We start from the raw sequence: 15,475 nt of genomic DNA, 5'->3' as shown, positions 1-15,475 counted from the left end.
AATGCCGGAGGTCTTCCTCGTGCCGCGTATAGGCCGCAGAGATCGAGAGGGTACAGGGAAGACGTGAACCAGGCTGGCTCATGCTAGAGTGGTCAGCGTGGAAACTTCATGAATGAGTGTCCTACGACGCCCTCGACTCGGCGTGTTCCCAAACACAAAAATGGTTTCGGCCCTCGGCGGCAGCGAGCCCCCCGTCCCCGCCGAAAGCCGAAACTCCTACGGGTGAGCAAGCTGACCTTTAATCCGTTTGCCGCATAGAACGCTATAGCTATCCTAGGCTTTGTCCCGTGTATGCATCAGGGTACATGTTTTAAGCTTGGAAATAGCCGCGCTTCTTGATGCTGTCTCTGTTGAGTTTACCGCGGCAAAACGTTGGCTAGAAACGCCATGCCGGCCTCTTCTCTGTCGCTACAGTCTCTCTGATTGCTGTGTCTCTCTCATTGGAGGCAATATCAGAAATAGCCGTGCTTTCTGATGCTGGTGGCAGCGTCTCTCTCACTGGAGGCAATATTTTTCACAAATAGCCGTGCTTTTTGCTGCTGGTGGCAGTGTCTCTCACTGGAGGCAATACTTTTCAGAAATAGCCCCGTTTTTTTATGCTAGTGGCAGCGTCTCTCTCATTGGAGGCAATATTTTTTTCGGAAATAGCCGCGCTTTTTGATGCTGGTGGCAGCGTCTCTCTAACTGGAAGCAATATTTTTTCAGAAATAGCCGCGCTTTTTGCTGCTGGTGGCAGTGTCTCTCACTGGAGGCAATACTTTTCAGAAATAGCCCCGTTTTTTTATGCTGGTGGCAGCGTCTCTCTCATTGGAGGCAATATTTTTTCGGAAATAGCCGCGCTTTTTGATGCTGATGGCAGCGTCTCTCTCATTGGAGGCAATATTTTTCGGAAATAGCCGCGCCGTTTGATGCTGATGGCAGCGCCTCTCTTACTGGAGGCAATATTTTGCAGAAATAGCTTCGCTTTTTGTTGCTGGTGGCAGCGTCTCTCTAACTGGAAGCAATATTCTTCAGAAATAGCCGCGCTTTTTGCTGCTGGTGGCAGTGTCTCTCACTTGAGGCAATACTTTTCAGAAATAGCCCCGTTTTTTTATGCTGGTGGCAGCGTCTCTCTCATTGGAGGCAGTATTTTTTCGGAGATAGCCGCGCTTCTTGATGCTGGTGGCAGCGTCTCTCTCATTGGAAGCAATATTTTTGTTCGAGACGCTTGAAGTGCAACTCGCGCGATGTAACATGCGTTTGAGAGCTGCCAACAGCGCGAGCTGCAGTGCGTCTCCAGCTCTTTTGTGAGCAAGGCACGCAGAGAGCGTTTTATTCATTGCCCGGGGTTTAACAAATACCTATGCTGCTGGGCCGCGAATTTTTCGCATGTGAAAGCGTCGCGCTGGACTTGGCCAACGGTGCGTTCCGAGTTACTTTCACGTGTAGTTTGTATTGGTTCGCACCAGCGAACTCTTGACTCTATCGCATCCCTGTACAGCGTTTAGCTTTGCCAGCTAAGATGCCCGGAGACTGCCGAAAAAGAGCCGATTCGTGGATTCGCGAAAGCGATAGCTCGTCCGCATGCTGAAGCCGTTCGCAGCTATACCTGTCCGGCGGCATGGTATCGACACACGGGACACGCCTAAGCTGTAACGTAAGAGCCCTCGGTGTGCACAAGCGAGCACTACTGGATGTTGCCCTGCAGGAGATAATCGACCCCGGTGGGATGAGACTGTCCCAGATTCCTTGGACATCTATCGTTCGAGCACCGAAAGACTGCGCTGGCTTACTGGTGCGCAGACTATCGCCGTTTATACGACGCTATGGTTCGGGATGCTTATTCTTTTCCTTCGATTCAGTCTAAACTGTAAAGTCTGGGTAATGCCGAGTGTCCGTGACTCGATTGCTCTCGTGGTTTCTTAAATTTAGAAATGTAACCTAGCGACATTCTCAATACCGCGTTCACGTGCTACAATGGGCTCTTCGAGTTTGCCTGCGTGCCGTTCTTCTTGAAGGTGCTCAGTTGTCTTTAGCGTTTACAGAATTCCTCAGGTTGCCTTGCTCGGTGGATATTAGCGTTGCGAAAAAATCCAGTCAGTTCCATACCGTGAAAATCGTACGAACTGCGGAGCACACCTGAGGATTATCCCGCCTTTGTCGACACTTGGTTTGTGTTTGTCTGTGTCGAAGCTGTTACTTAACTTGACCTTAGTGTTTCAGAATAAGGTACGGAATGCTTTGCGTTACCGTTTATTGCCACTGCGCATGCGTCATACGCTATCCTTTGTGTTACCCACGTTAAGCGACAGTTTACTAATACACTAGAGGGAAATCTGGCGCTAGTGTCTATGGGAGCTGCAAGGGGTGGCGCTTCAGGTAGCATGGGAATGATGGGTAGCACATGAATTTATTTAAACTTCGTCCATTCGGCTCCGTTTGGCTCTGTGTGGCCTGCAGCTGCTTTGTCGCAAGAGGAAGTTAGCAAACGTTCAGCAATTCCACATCACCACCTTGACGCTTTTAGGCTCACCGATTCAAATCGACTCACGAAGTTCCTCACTGTTCATTCTTTCGTCCAAAACCAAAGCCAAGACACAACAATAAACAAAGACACAAGTGCGTTCGAAGCCGCAAGCACGAGTAATAAAATCCGTGCACTAGCCATCATTCCAATGGTGGCTGAACGATCGCAGCGCCCTCCACCAAATATGTTACGGGAAAGAGACAAACTCGAAGGAATAGGAGCTGATATGTATTTACACCTGGTTAAGCGAGCAGCGCTGCTGATAGGAACAGCTCGCACCAGACTGTCTTGTTGTCGTCCTCTTCTTTGTTTTGTTGACCGCGATGCCACTGGTACGTAGCAATATCGTAGGAATCTAAGCGTTAAGCGACGAAAACATCGCGCGCACGCAAAGGACGCCACCTTTGCGTATGCTATTTCAAAACTTGTTAGTTGGCGCTCGGCTTTTGTTTGTCTTCACTAGCTCAGGGTTACTTCGCCTCCGCTTCCCTCTTCCGTAGATCTCCCTCTTCCGTAGGCGCGGAAAGCGGTGGCAAAACGGCAAGAAAGATAAACGGGAAAGTCACGGTTACCGAACGTTCCCCAGTGCCTCGTCCACTCATCATTCACTTCTTGAATATGCGTGGATTTTTTTTATCATGCAAACGCTCCAATTTACGGAGGAAAAGCTTTCTCAAAGGGTTGTTTAATCTAGTTAGATTGAAGCTCATTGCCTCTAATGTTCTATCCTTGGGAGCGTTCTCATTACGTCATTGTCACCGGGATGTCTGTCCTGCTGTACAAAAATTAATTGAATCGGGGCGTGTTTGATTTGAAATGTCTAAATTAGCATTATTAATTTATTTTATTCGAGAATCCATTAGTCATACAATTCATGTCACCACTTCTATCTGTAACTTATTCATTTCTTGCCATTTATAAAGGCAATCATTTTCGCAACGACGACCAAAGATGTCTATGTTCGCCTATGGATGCGCTCAAGGAGCTCTTCTAGCCTGTTATGTATTCTGTGCGAAGCATGCGAACGGCGCCGGCGGGCCGCCACTCCTGTCTAAGGAAACGGAGAGACAAACGTATGTTTACTAGATAGTACAGGCATTTAGCACAAAAGAGTGGCATGTCTTTTACGCGTACGGCCATAGCACAGTTCCCGCTAAGACATTTCGATGACAAGCAGCCTGTATGGGAAACTCCCAACCCTGTCGCAGTTTCACTGCATTAAGAAACGGGCTTGTACCGTGTTTGCAGTTCTGGGGCGCGTCGAAGATGCATCAATGTTAGCTACTATCGTAAATTTTCGCGGGTAAATTGGCGTTACCTTGGTGGGCTGCGCACTAATCTTTTGTGGAATCCTATTTCCCGACTTTTAACAATACCTTCATTGTTTGCCGTTTTCAGCGCACTGCCGTCTTGCCGATTTTGTCGGCGTGCTTTTCATGGTGGAGCTAACGATTGTATTGGACGGCCGTACTAACCGCAAGCTTCCTTACGAAAGTTTGGATGATGGTGGATGTGGTGATGACAATACCAACAACCCAGTAGCTGGACCTGAGCAAGTACCGCCCACCATCGTACCGAGGGCGCTGTGGATCGCTCTCTCATTTCTGGGCACGGCATCCGACTGCCTCATCGCAGCCCTCCCGTACTTCGACACTGCATGCTGTCCCCGCACACACGCGGTGATAGTTACAGCTGCGGCTGCACTGGTGATCTGCGGCACCTACAGCGCAGACTCCCTCGTGAATAAGATCTTCGGTCCGAACCTTCCGGTAAGTTTAACATTCTACCGTCTTCGTGTTTTGGTTTCTTTCTGGGGTTGAACGTCCCAATGGAAACACATGTTATAAGACACGCAGTAGCGGAGGGCTACGGATGATATTAACTGGGGCTCTTTAATTAAAGAGGTGCCGACACCAGTTTTCGAAGCGGAGTTAACTCCGTCTGTATACCGAGATGGCCCTGAGCAAACACGAAGCACAATGAATGCTAATATATTTCATTTTAATATGGCATTGCATTTCTGCATGGCGCACCTACTGACATCGACACTTGTACGGCTAGTTGTGATGACGTCAGTATGGTGGCCAGATACCACAACGTCAGGTACGAAAATGTTTCGCTTGTGCGTCACCAAAGACATCCAAAATAGTCGATTGTGCGTCACTAACGTAGCCATGGAGCGGAGGGTTGAGCACCAACAAAAACTAGCGTTTAGAAACATACTGAAATAGATTTTTCAGGGTGAGATCAAGCTCATCAAAACATTTCTAGGGTATTCATGGTTTAATCTTTAGTTTGAACGGTAATGGGTTCGTCTCGGGACAACGTGCGGAAAAAGGAAAAATAATCAAAGCGGCGTATCGCTTTGATTACTGCTGGGCGAAACCACTGAACATTTCACGGTGTACACATGATTGCTTCAGGAGCTTCGCCCAAGCTCTTCATCATTCACCCGTGGGTATGCTGCAATTTTTTTGGTCAATCTCGCCGTCTCTGCAGACGCACCGGTAAGCATCCGCCTGCGAGGCCGAGGGACGCTTTGATTAGTAGTCGACTGCAGCGCCGCTACAAATTTCTACACCAAACGGCCCCCTCCACGGCAGCCGGTTGGTTGCGCCAATCAAAGTATTTCAGTACTCTCTGGAGCCTGAACGCTCGTAGCATAGAGAAAGAAAAAAAAAGTGCTCGTAGTTCTAGCCATTCTAGCAATTTTGTCCATTGTACCTGACACAGCTTATATTACTGATTCGATATTTCAGAAGTATTCTTTAATTCAAGATGCCAAGAGTATTCAATTACCAGTTCCTGAATATGGTCATCTTTCATTCGGCTAGAATGATAAATGTTGTCCCACTCGAAGTGGCTATTACGAAATTGCGATGCCTGATACCCCCACTTAATTTTTATTTATACAGGTCTGGTCTGGTGCCATCTCCTATGTGCTATTTTAGGAATCTGAACACATTGATCATTTCTTGCTTACCTGCCGTCGATTCATTAGGCATAGAAAAAAGCATTTCGAAATGTTATTCAGAAACTTAAGAATTAATCTGAATCCTTTCCTTTAATTAATCCGTTCCTGTTGCTTCAGCAACAGGAACGCCTGCTCAGCCCTATGCGAATTTCTGGGTGTGACACGAAGAATTCCCTGTTAACTTATTCCTTAACAAAATTTGGTACTCCAGACTTCCTTTCATTCATTCGTTCATTGTTTCTCATATTGTGGTATTATTCTGCTCCTTATTCCATATCGACTAGTCATTCTTAAAAATTCGTTTATTCCATCGGCAATTCATTTATTACCCATTCTTTATTAAAAAAAATTAAATTAACCGCCGGTTTCACGGCCGATCCCCCGTAGTGGGTAAGAGCCAATAAACGGGAACAAGCCAGCAAGCAAGGAAGTGTCCTCTTTCGGTAGAAGCTCCACGTGCCGCTGTTTACTTTGTGCTGGCCTTGTACTTGGCCCATGAATACAACTTTGCTATGAGTCGGCGCAGGAGAGAAAAGGACCCCCTCTCCTGGCTCAGTTTGGAAATGTAAGTAATCGCTGTTAACCGAGTACGCTCACGGAGCGCTGGGAAGGGACGCATGTTTGGACTGTAGTCGCTCGCCCTGTTTTCTTTTCGATCCGTATGTCAATGGTTTAGTGGCAGCTACGACATTTCGATAAGAAGAAATCTTTATAGAAAATTTACTTCACTGTTGGGGTTTCCCTACATTGATTAACGCGCTCGTGTACCGTGCTTGTAGAAAGTGTAGAAACCGGCCGGAGGCCCAGTTTTAGCCGCGGCACCGGGGGGCCGCGGCGTGTGTGGACAGCACAGCGTTTGCTAGGTGCGATCTGTATATAGTTAAATGGAACGCGTGCTACGCTGATAGCATCAGCCAACGCCACCAGCTTGTCATTAGCCTGTGAGAAAACGCAACAGTCTTTCAAAGCATTTGTGTCATATAAACCAAAATAAATATAAAAAAAAACGTTTCGAACACTCAATTTTACTCGTTTAACGCCCCTGTTTAGAGTCACGATGACTCTAAGATTGCCGGATGAGTACGCGAGTGGAGCGAAGTGGCTCGCTTTCCAGAAGTAGGGAAAGTCTATTCAAATCCAGGTCGAATATGCCTGATAGCAGCTACTTCGTTACGCATGGTTTTATAGCAGAGCCATCGTTATTAGCGCATTATGTTGCCGCATTGTTGGTGCACTGTTGAATAATTTTTTAAATACAATTTTCTCATTACGACCGAGAAGTATTTATCGCTTGACATTTAACAATCTCTGTTGTTTCTCATTCGCAGAAGACGTCCCCGGCCCCATCTGTGTCCAACTGTCTGAGCTACCATAAGAGCGCAGATGAGTGGTCCTACCCGCTTGGCCTTATGGCCGTAGCCAAAGCGGGGTTGCTGGGGCAAGCAGAAACCTTTTTCGAGGCCAACACTCTCCTCGTGGGCCACAAGAACGACAAGCGTACCTTGCCACCACACAAACACTGGGTTGGTTCACCATTGGCGAGGCACTGGCGATGATACTGCCGTACGTCCCTCCGGACGAGGCCATGGCGCTCCACATCGTCATCGTGGTAGTCATGGCCGGCATAGTCCTGGAGGAACAAAGGCGCCGGGTGTGGCGCCCATTCGCCAACCCAACGGTACGTTTAAAGTTTTCTGCACTGTGTGTGGTTTGCTATTCCTGCGAGGAATCAAATGAATTTGTTGTTGTCGCACTGAGAGAAAAAGGATTCGTCTTGACAATTCTGTTGCTTATCTGAAAGCCCTTTCGCAGTTTCCTTGCATTGAGAAACGCGCTTGTACCTTGCTTCCAGTGCTGGGTCGCATCGAAGATATACGCAATTTAGCTACTATAGTAAAATTTTCGCGGGCATGTCTGCGTTACGTTGGTGTGCTGCGCACTAATGTATTGTGCAATCTTATTCCCCGACTGTTAACAATGCCCTCATTGTTTCTCGTTTTCAGCACACTGCAATCCTTCCGACAGTGTCGGCTTGTCTAAGTTGGTGGGAGCATCGCGTGGTGTGGACGCTACTCCTCGTAGCCAGTTTCGCTGCGAAGGCGTGGGTAACCTGGGCCTGCGATCAGGCCATCCCTAACGTCGCAGTTCCAGGGCCCCAAGTTGTCCCTCAAGGCATACTACCGAGGGTATTCTGGGCCACGTCTTCTTACGTGTGCAGCCTCGCCGACTGCTGCATTGCGGCACTGCCCTTTTATGACGCCAAGTGCTGCGCGCAAGAGCACGCGTACCTCGTTGCGGCGGCTGCCATCCTGGCACTGGTGGGAAGCTTCAGCCTAGATAGCATGGTCGGAACTATCTTCAGACCAAATGTTCCGGTATGTTTAATATTCTACCGTGTTAGTTGTTTGAATACCTTCTGGGTTTTAACGTCCCAATGCAAGTACATGTTATTAGAAACGCAGTAGCGGAGGGCTACGGATGTTTTTATTTGACTGCGGATCTTCAAAGAGGTACTGCACCAGTTTTCGAAGCTTCGTTAACTCCGTCTTACAAGCCTCCTGTATACAGAGATGGCCCTCAGCAAATAGCAAGCTCTGTAACTGCCAAAATATATTATTTTGATATGGCATTGGATTTTTCAGTGGCGCACTAATGACATCGACACTAGTATGGCTAGTTGTGATAACGTCAGGATGGTGGCTACATACCATAAAGTGAGGTACGAAATATCCGCCAGGTACGAAAGTGTTTCGCTTGTGCGTCACCAGATATATCCAAAACAGTCGCTTGTGCGTCACCAACACAGCCATGGAGCAGAGGGTAGAGTACCAACAAAAAGTAGCGTTTAGAAACATACTGAAATTTTTTTTGAGGGTGCGATCAAGGTCATCAGAACATTTATAGGGTATTCATGGTTTGGCCTTTAGTTAATTTGACTCAAAAAATATTTTCGTGTCAGCATACCTTCAGCATCCACTAAATGAGCACTGTACACGGTCCTCTAGCAATGCGCCTCAATTAAAATGCCACGGTCGCGGCCTGGCTTGAAGCCCCGTCCATTTGCAGGTCGACAGCTAAACACCTGGCCACCATGAGGCCGTGACCTTGCACAATACGTATAGTGACCCATTTTGGGAGAAAGCTTGTAAACAGCAAATTATTGTCACGCGAAGTAAAAGGGCTGTTCGTTAGAATTGAATAGCGTACCTGAAAAATGGCTGCAGTTTTAAATTGTTTTGGTTTGCCGCAACAATACGCACCGGCATACAATTTTCTCCAAACGTGATGCATATCAAGAAATGTGTGCCACATTCACCTCATTCATAATGAGCCAGACGTGGACACGCGTGCTGCTTTCTTTTATTTCCGTGACTTTTTTTCACCGCTTCCATCGCGCACGAAGTATTTGGCGTCATTATCAGCGCAGGAGATGTTTTCGTCCATCTGAAGATTTTATAACCTTGTATAGTCAATTTTAATGCCCCGCTGCGTGCGTTAAGCGAACAATGTTCATTCTAAATCTTAACATTTCACACGTATACGTCGTGCTTCGATGACCGGCGACTGCACTTTGCGGTATTGTTCTTCCTTCGTGGGCGAAAGTGTAGCTAAAAGTTTACCCGAAGCTCTGCATGCTCATTTACTGATCACCCGAGCAACGTGACACCAAAATTTGTCGTCATTTCGTCGGGCTCACATCAAACCGCTCCAAGTAGACTTTCCTTGTAATCAAGTACTTGAGAATTATTGTCCATAGTGCGCAGCACAAGATGTTCGAAACGATTTGAATCGGTTGAATTTCGGACGTCAACAAAAATTCGGCAGATCCCACGTACCGTGGGAGTCGATGTTATGCGAAGCATGCGGTGGGAACGTGACTGTGGCGTAATTTTTTTACTGAGCGACACGTCACAAAATGACGCTAGAGATTTGTATAAATTTTATACGCACACATATATGTGTTATATATGCCGCATATGTGTTATATAACCAGTTGTTTACAGTTCGGTGACGCTGCCAACGGCAACGTGGGTATTACCAACACCAGAAGCGGTAAGCTGATACGTAGGGCTCATACTTGTCCCCTATGATGGAGAACACACGCACGTTTCACGAACCCGTGTGCATGTGTGAAAGAAGTTATTGACAGTTCGTGAACAAGGTCATCACCGTCATCAGTGAGCACCAGCAGCTGGTTATGAATTGTTATATGATCCGGTAGTGATCGCGGTGACGAGGGGTCCATGTGTAGTGATGTACGTGGTATAGTAGAGCTGTTGGAATTCGTGGATGCCTCGGTCATTTCGTCGACAAACTGTGAGTCGATATAGCCGGCGACATGTCGGAACCTGAAGCCACTCTTCGCGTTAGTGAGGTATAGGCCGTCGAGGCTGGTAGGCCTGGATAGCGCTACGTAGACCAACGTCAGTGAATGGCGCTTGTCGTATTCGTAGTCTACCTGGGCGTATGTGGCCTACGTTGCCTACTCTATAGTGCGGCTGTCAATCAATCTGGCATCATCTTCGGTCAGCATGAGGCCATCGCCCAGCCTCGTAAGAAATGAAGAGGACACTGCGTCATTCTAGCGGACGAAGTGCACTTTACGGTGCGGTGATGTGGATATCATATGTAACTTTCGTTAATCTATTCCTCCGTGGTCGAGCAATGCTTCAATATAGCTTGCTTAATCATAGGAATACAAATGCAGTGTTTATTAGACTACTAAAAAGCGGAGCACACACTGAAAGCACAGACATTAATATATGACGCCTGTACCGTAGGAGTACACATCGTAGGAGTATCATGTAGTGCTCATTGCTTTCTTGTAAAATTAGATAGCAAGCACCACAACCACAATTGACGTTGCACCATATTACGCCTGCGTAGGCTCTTTCTCCAAACCAGTTTATAGACTTGGCGTGGCTCTGTGGTAGAATACCTGATTGCGCACTTACTGACGTCGACACTAGTATGGCTAGTTGTGATGACGCCAGTATGGTGGCTAGATATCGTACGTCAGGTACGAAATGTCCGAACGAAAAGTACGAAATGCCTGCACCAAGTAACTGTGCCGCATATACTCCATCAAGTGTTTCGTGAAACAAGCACTAGTGTGCATTTTCGCCGACTGTTCGTTACAACGATGGCCAGATCTGCTCGCCACCTTCGTTGCAGCTGGGAACGTCGCACGTTCGAATAACGTAGTTCTTTCGGTAAGTGAAATAAATGCCCCTGACGTTTCATCATTAATACTGGAACTTCTTAGCTGTCTTGTAATTCAAACGTTAAATATGGCAGTAATTTGCTGGTGGTTGTATCGTGGTCGAGTGCAAAAATATGGAGGATGCGCCGGTGGGGATAGTAAGCCAGACTGAGGGTTACAGCTCGTGTGTTGGTGGTCACGCAGTGTGCGTGCGAGCGAGCGCATGCTTGCTTACAACCCTGCAGGCCTGTTGCGGCCTGTCGCTGACAAAGTGCAACGCTTCTACAATAGGTGCTTCCCCTGTGAGTACACTTATGATTGTCTTTTATAAATACAAGGCAGCACCTTCTCACATCTGTAATTGGAAATCTGCCTTTAGAGTGACTTGATGCTCTGTTATTTGTCGTAAATCACACCTAGCTTACTTGCTTTTTCTTGTATGTAGCTTTTCGTCACTGCTGTCAGTGACGCGTCAGCTAGTGTGGAAGCTAGTGCAGTTTCTTTGACGGGACCTGGAGTGCATTCATGCAGAATCTGAATTTATGCTGCTGTCGCCGTAATCGGGTTCAACTTGTGCGGTCACCTTCTGTCGCATTTTGTGTCACATTAGGTCGTGCTGTATTCACTAAAAAAGCCGCTTTTACAAGATCATGGGATATTTTATCGATGCTGGTAAACATGAATATTTGTGTGCACATACACTAAACATCATTTATGAAGTACGTGTTAATCCCCTGCATGTTGAGATTCAATATTTGTTCTGTAGTGACCGATGTGTTCTCTGTGAAAATTGGATATGTGATGCGCTCAAGTAGCCATTATTTTCCTGTCACATGGCACTATAGTACGAGTGAGTGAATGAAACAAACTTCATTCGGTGCACAATAGACGCGAGTAACGTCGAAAATGCCACAGGGAGGACATGGGTGAATGAACAGAAATGTTAATGATGTTGCTTGATTATTTAGTGACCTGCACGACGACTGACATAGGAAATGGGAGAAAAACAGTAAAGAGCTCTTATGGGAGCTTTTTTCAGTCCCTGTATTATCAAAACTTCTGACAGCCGTCAGGCTGCCGACCGAACATGCTTCAAAGCGAGTTATAATGCCTTGTTTATGTTTCTAAAGCCAATAAACAGAATTCTGAAAACGTCTAAGAAGTTCTTAGCTTCTTGTCAAGACGCCTTTTAGCCAATTTTTGGCGTCACATTAGCAGGGCTATGCCACGGTCGGATAGCCGTGTACGCCCACAGAATGTCTTGACCAAGGCATCTATCAACCTCTTTAGCTAGCGGTTGAAGACGTTTTTTAGACGTGAAATAGCTTCTTTTGTGTTTCATGGGATGAAGCGTGACATTACTGCAGTGTGTTTTGAAAATACCTTGCACTGCTCCTGTGCCTTCGCTGGAATTTGGAGGGGTGAACGTACTTAGAGCTATAAAAGAAGCCTGGGAACGAGAGGTTCCGTGGAGAAGCCATTCTTGCGGGACAGCCAACTTATAGAAAGTGTTCGCTAGGGGACGCTCACTAATTTGCAATGTGTCAATTGGCTATCTGTTGTATTTAGAACACAGAGGAACGATGCATCCGATGCCTGAACATCATCATCTTTATTTCATGCCCCCACGCGACCATCCTCATCTCCTTTCATATACAACATTTCCCCGGTTGATAAAAAAAAACTATCGCTTGCGTAACGCATAGTCCCTGAGCTTCAACAGAGTTTTTTAACTCGTGCGCTCTTCCGTGGTGGTTGGCCGGTCATTTTTTCCTGCAGTGAAAACGGCTGAGTACTTGAGTCACTGCTGGCTTGTGCTGCTATTTCTTGCCGTGACGTAGATGGACAGTCAGCATGTTGTTCACTCGCAGCAAACGCACCACCTTGAAGAGACTCGTCAGGTAGTGGTAGAGTCCACTGTACCAGGTCGATTGCCTGTGAACTTCTCCACAGCTTCTGGGTGTATCGCTTGAAATTTGGAGGCGTTCCACACTCGACTGTCATGCAAACGAAATGTGGCTGGCCCTCGTTGCTCAATAATCTTCTTCGGTTCCGAAAAGCGCGAAGATATTTTCCCGTGAACTGACGGCTTTCTCAGGCGGACGTAGTCGCCGACGGCAAAGTGTCTTGTCCGGGCTCCGCGACGCCCCAATGCAAACGCACGCTAAGAGAGACGCCGTAGTGGAGGGCTACGGATAATTTTAATTACTCGGGGATCTTTGACATGCACTGAATTCGCACAGTACACGGGCCTCTAGCATTTCGCCTCAATTAAAATGCGATGGCCGTGGCCTGGATCAAAGCCGCGCCTTGCTGGTCGACAGCTAAGCACCGCAGCCCCTTGGCCACCATGACGGCCGTTACCTTGTACAATGCGTATAGTGATTCTTGTGAATAACTCAGAACAGTAGCGCAAAGAATCACACGGACGGTGACAAGTAAAGACGGGGCATAGGGCTGTGTCCCGCCTTTACCTGTCGCCGTCTGTGTGGTTCGTTGCGCCAATATTCTGAGTTATGCACTATCAACTAGCCCATCAGTCTGTCCTTATGAACTCTATTGTTGTGATAAATTTGCCAAAGAAATATTGTCTCGCGAAGTAAAAGGACTGTTCAACAGAATTCCATAGCTTACCCGAGAAAAATGATTGCAATTTTACATTTTTTTTTTGGTGTGACTCAACATTACGCACCTGCATACAATTTTCTCGGAAGGTGATGCGTATAAAAAAAGTGTGTGCCACAATCACCGCATTGATAAGCAGCCAGATATTGACACGTGGGCAATTTTTTTTTCCTTTCCCTGGGGATTTTTCACCGTTTACACAGCGTACGAAATATTTAAGATTATTGGTCTGCGCAAGAGACGCTTTCGTTTGTCTGAAGATTTTCGAACCTTGTAGAGTCGATTTTAATAACATATTACGGCGTTATGCGAACAATAATGTGCATTATAGATCTTACATTTTCGCACGCAAACCAGATTTACGTTCTGTAAGCAAAAGTTCACGTTCAGTGTAGCTAAATGGTTACCCAAAGCTTTAGATGCTAAATTACTTATGACCCGAGGAAAGTGACGCCAAAATTTCTCATTTGTGCGAGCTCCTATCAAAGCGCTCCAAAAGGTGTTTATAGTTACGTTATTGCCCATAGTGTGCTGCACAAAACGTTTGAAACTACTTTGAAACCGGTTGAATTTCCGACAGTGTCTTCAAAATATACCTGTGGTGTTTTCTGTTACAGGATACATATGCTCTTGCGAGAACCTGCCGGGAGGCTCTACCGCTGGCGGGTGGTCTGATGGGGGTGGGTGTTCTGTTGCGCGAGGCCTCCAAGAGGGTCATACCTTTCTTCGGCTGTTTCTGCCCAGTGGCCACATTTTGTAAGTGAAACTCAATTTCGTATTTTACATAGTTTTTACTGGAAAGGTTTTTTTTCTGTGTTTTGATATCACTGAGCACAAAGAAAGTGCGCAGAAACCATCGATGAGGATCGGCGGCCTGAGCAGATAGGCCAAGGTTTTTTGTACAGCTCTTTTAGATTGTATAGAATCGTAACAAAAGAGCTCCTTCTTGTGCATTATGTCATAGCGACACCTTCAGATATCCCAATTTATGGGTGTGACTGTATGCATTGATCTAAATGTGTAACAGCAGTTGAAGGGATTGACAACCGACAAAAACGTGTTGTTTGATCCTGATGGAAATGGAAAGTCGGTGAATTATATTGACATAATCGAACACCCTATTCGTGATTTTACAAGTCGCTCAAGGACGGTATGTCGCGCAGCCTAGCGGAAGAACCTTGATGCTGCATTAAGAACTCGTCCGTTTGCCGTACGTAGTCCCGACTCGCGGAGTCGAATTCCTGTTGTGGCGGCCGCATTTTGATGGAATCGAATTGGTAGAGGCCCGTGTACTTAGATTTAGGCGCACGTTAAACATCAACAGATAGTCAAAATTGCCGGAGCCCTCCACTACGGCGTCCCTCATAATCAAACTGTCGCTTGGGACTTAAAAGAAGTATTATTATAATATCTGACGATCTTATGCGCGGTAGATTTTGTGCTCACAATTAGAGTACGTATATATTTTATCGGTCCCCTTTGCATTCTGTGCTGCTTAGGAGGTAAAATGATTTGTCGCAGACAATAGGTGCCGCCTTCTTGGCAATCATTGGAACGGAGCCTGCGGCGCATGCGCACGGCGTTTCCGGCGGCTATGCTCCCATTCGCCGCATCGGGGTATACGAACCACCCGAGTGTTCGAGCGATCGAGGTGATGCAAGAATTATACTTGCCAATGGGCATTCTCTAAATTTTATAGATAAGGGGTGAGAGAAGGATTTTCAATGAAGGAAACGCGAGCAAGCCAGATGGCGATTATAGTTGTGTACTGGTCCGTAGCCAGAGTGGTGGGGGGAGGGGGGCAGGGGGCCGGATATTTTGATGACACGGGGTGTTTTAGCGAAAATAAATAATAAAAATAGGCGTTTTTCTCACATAGTAAACGCTTTCAGCAAGTGCCCCCCCCCCCCCTTGAAATAAATTCCTGGCTACGGGCCTGGTTGTGTGGCAGAAAAACTGCCTAAATATTTGATTTTTTAGGAGCGTATGCGGCATTCTCTAAGCGTGCCGCTTGCGGCAGAGACTCTGGGTGTTCGTCGCTGCCAGAGTCCATCGGAGCATGACGTTCCGGAGACTTTTGATTTCCCATGCTATCTAAAAATAGTTGCCTTACCTCGCTCAGTTTGTCATATGGCATGAGAAAATGGCGCGTGTAACTACTGCGAAA

This window comes from Rhipicephalus sanguineus, chromosome 8 (assembly GCF_013339695.2).
Source record: "Rhipicephalus sanguineus isolate Rsan-2018 chromosome 8, BIME_Rsan_1.4, whole genome shotgun sequence".
NCBI classification, from domain to species: domain Eukaryota; kingdom Metazoa; phylum Arthropoda; class Arachnida; order Ixodida; family Ixodidae; genus Rhipicephalus; species Rhipicephalus sanguineus.
The sequence above is the reverse complement of the archived record's forward strand: the minus strand, read 5'-3'. Positions refer to the sequence as shown.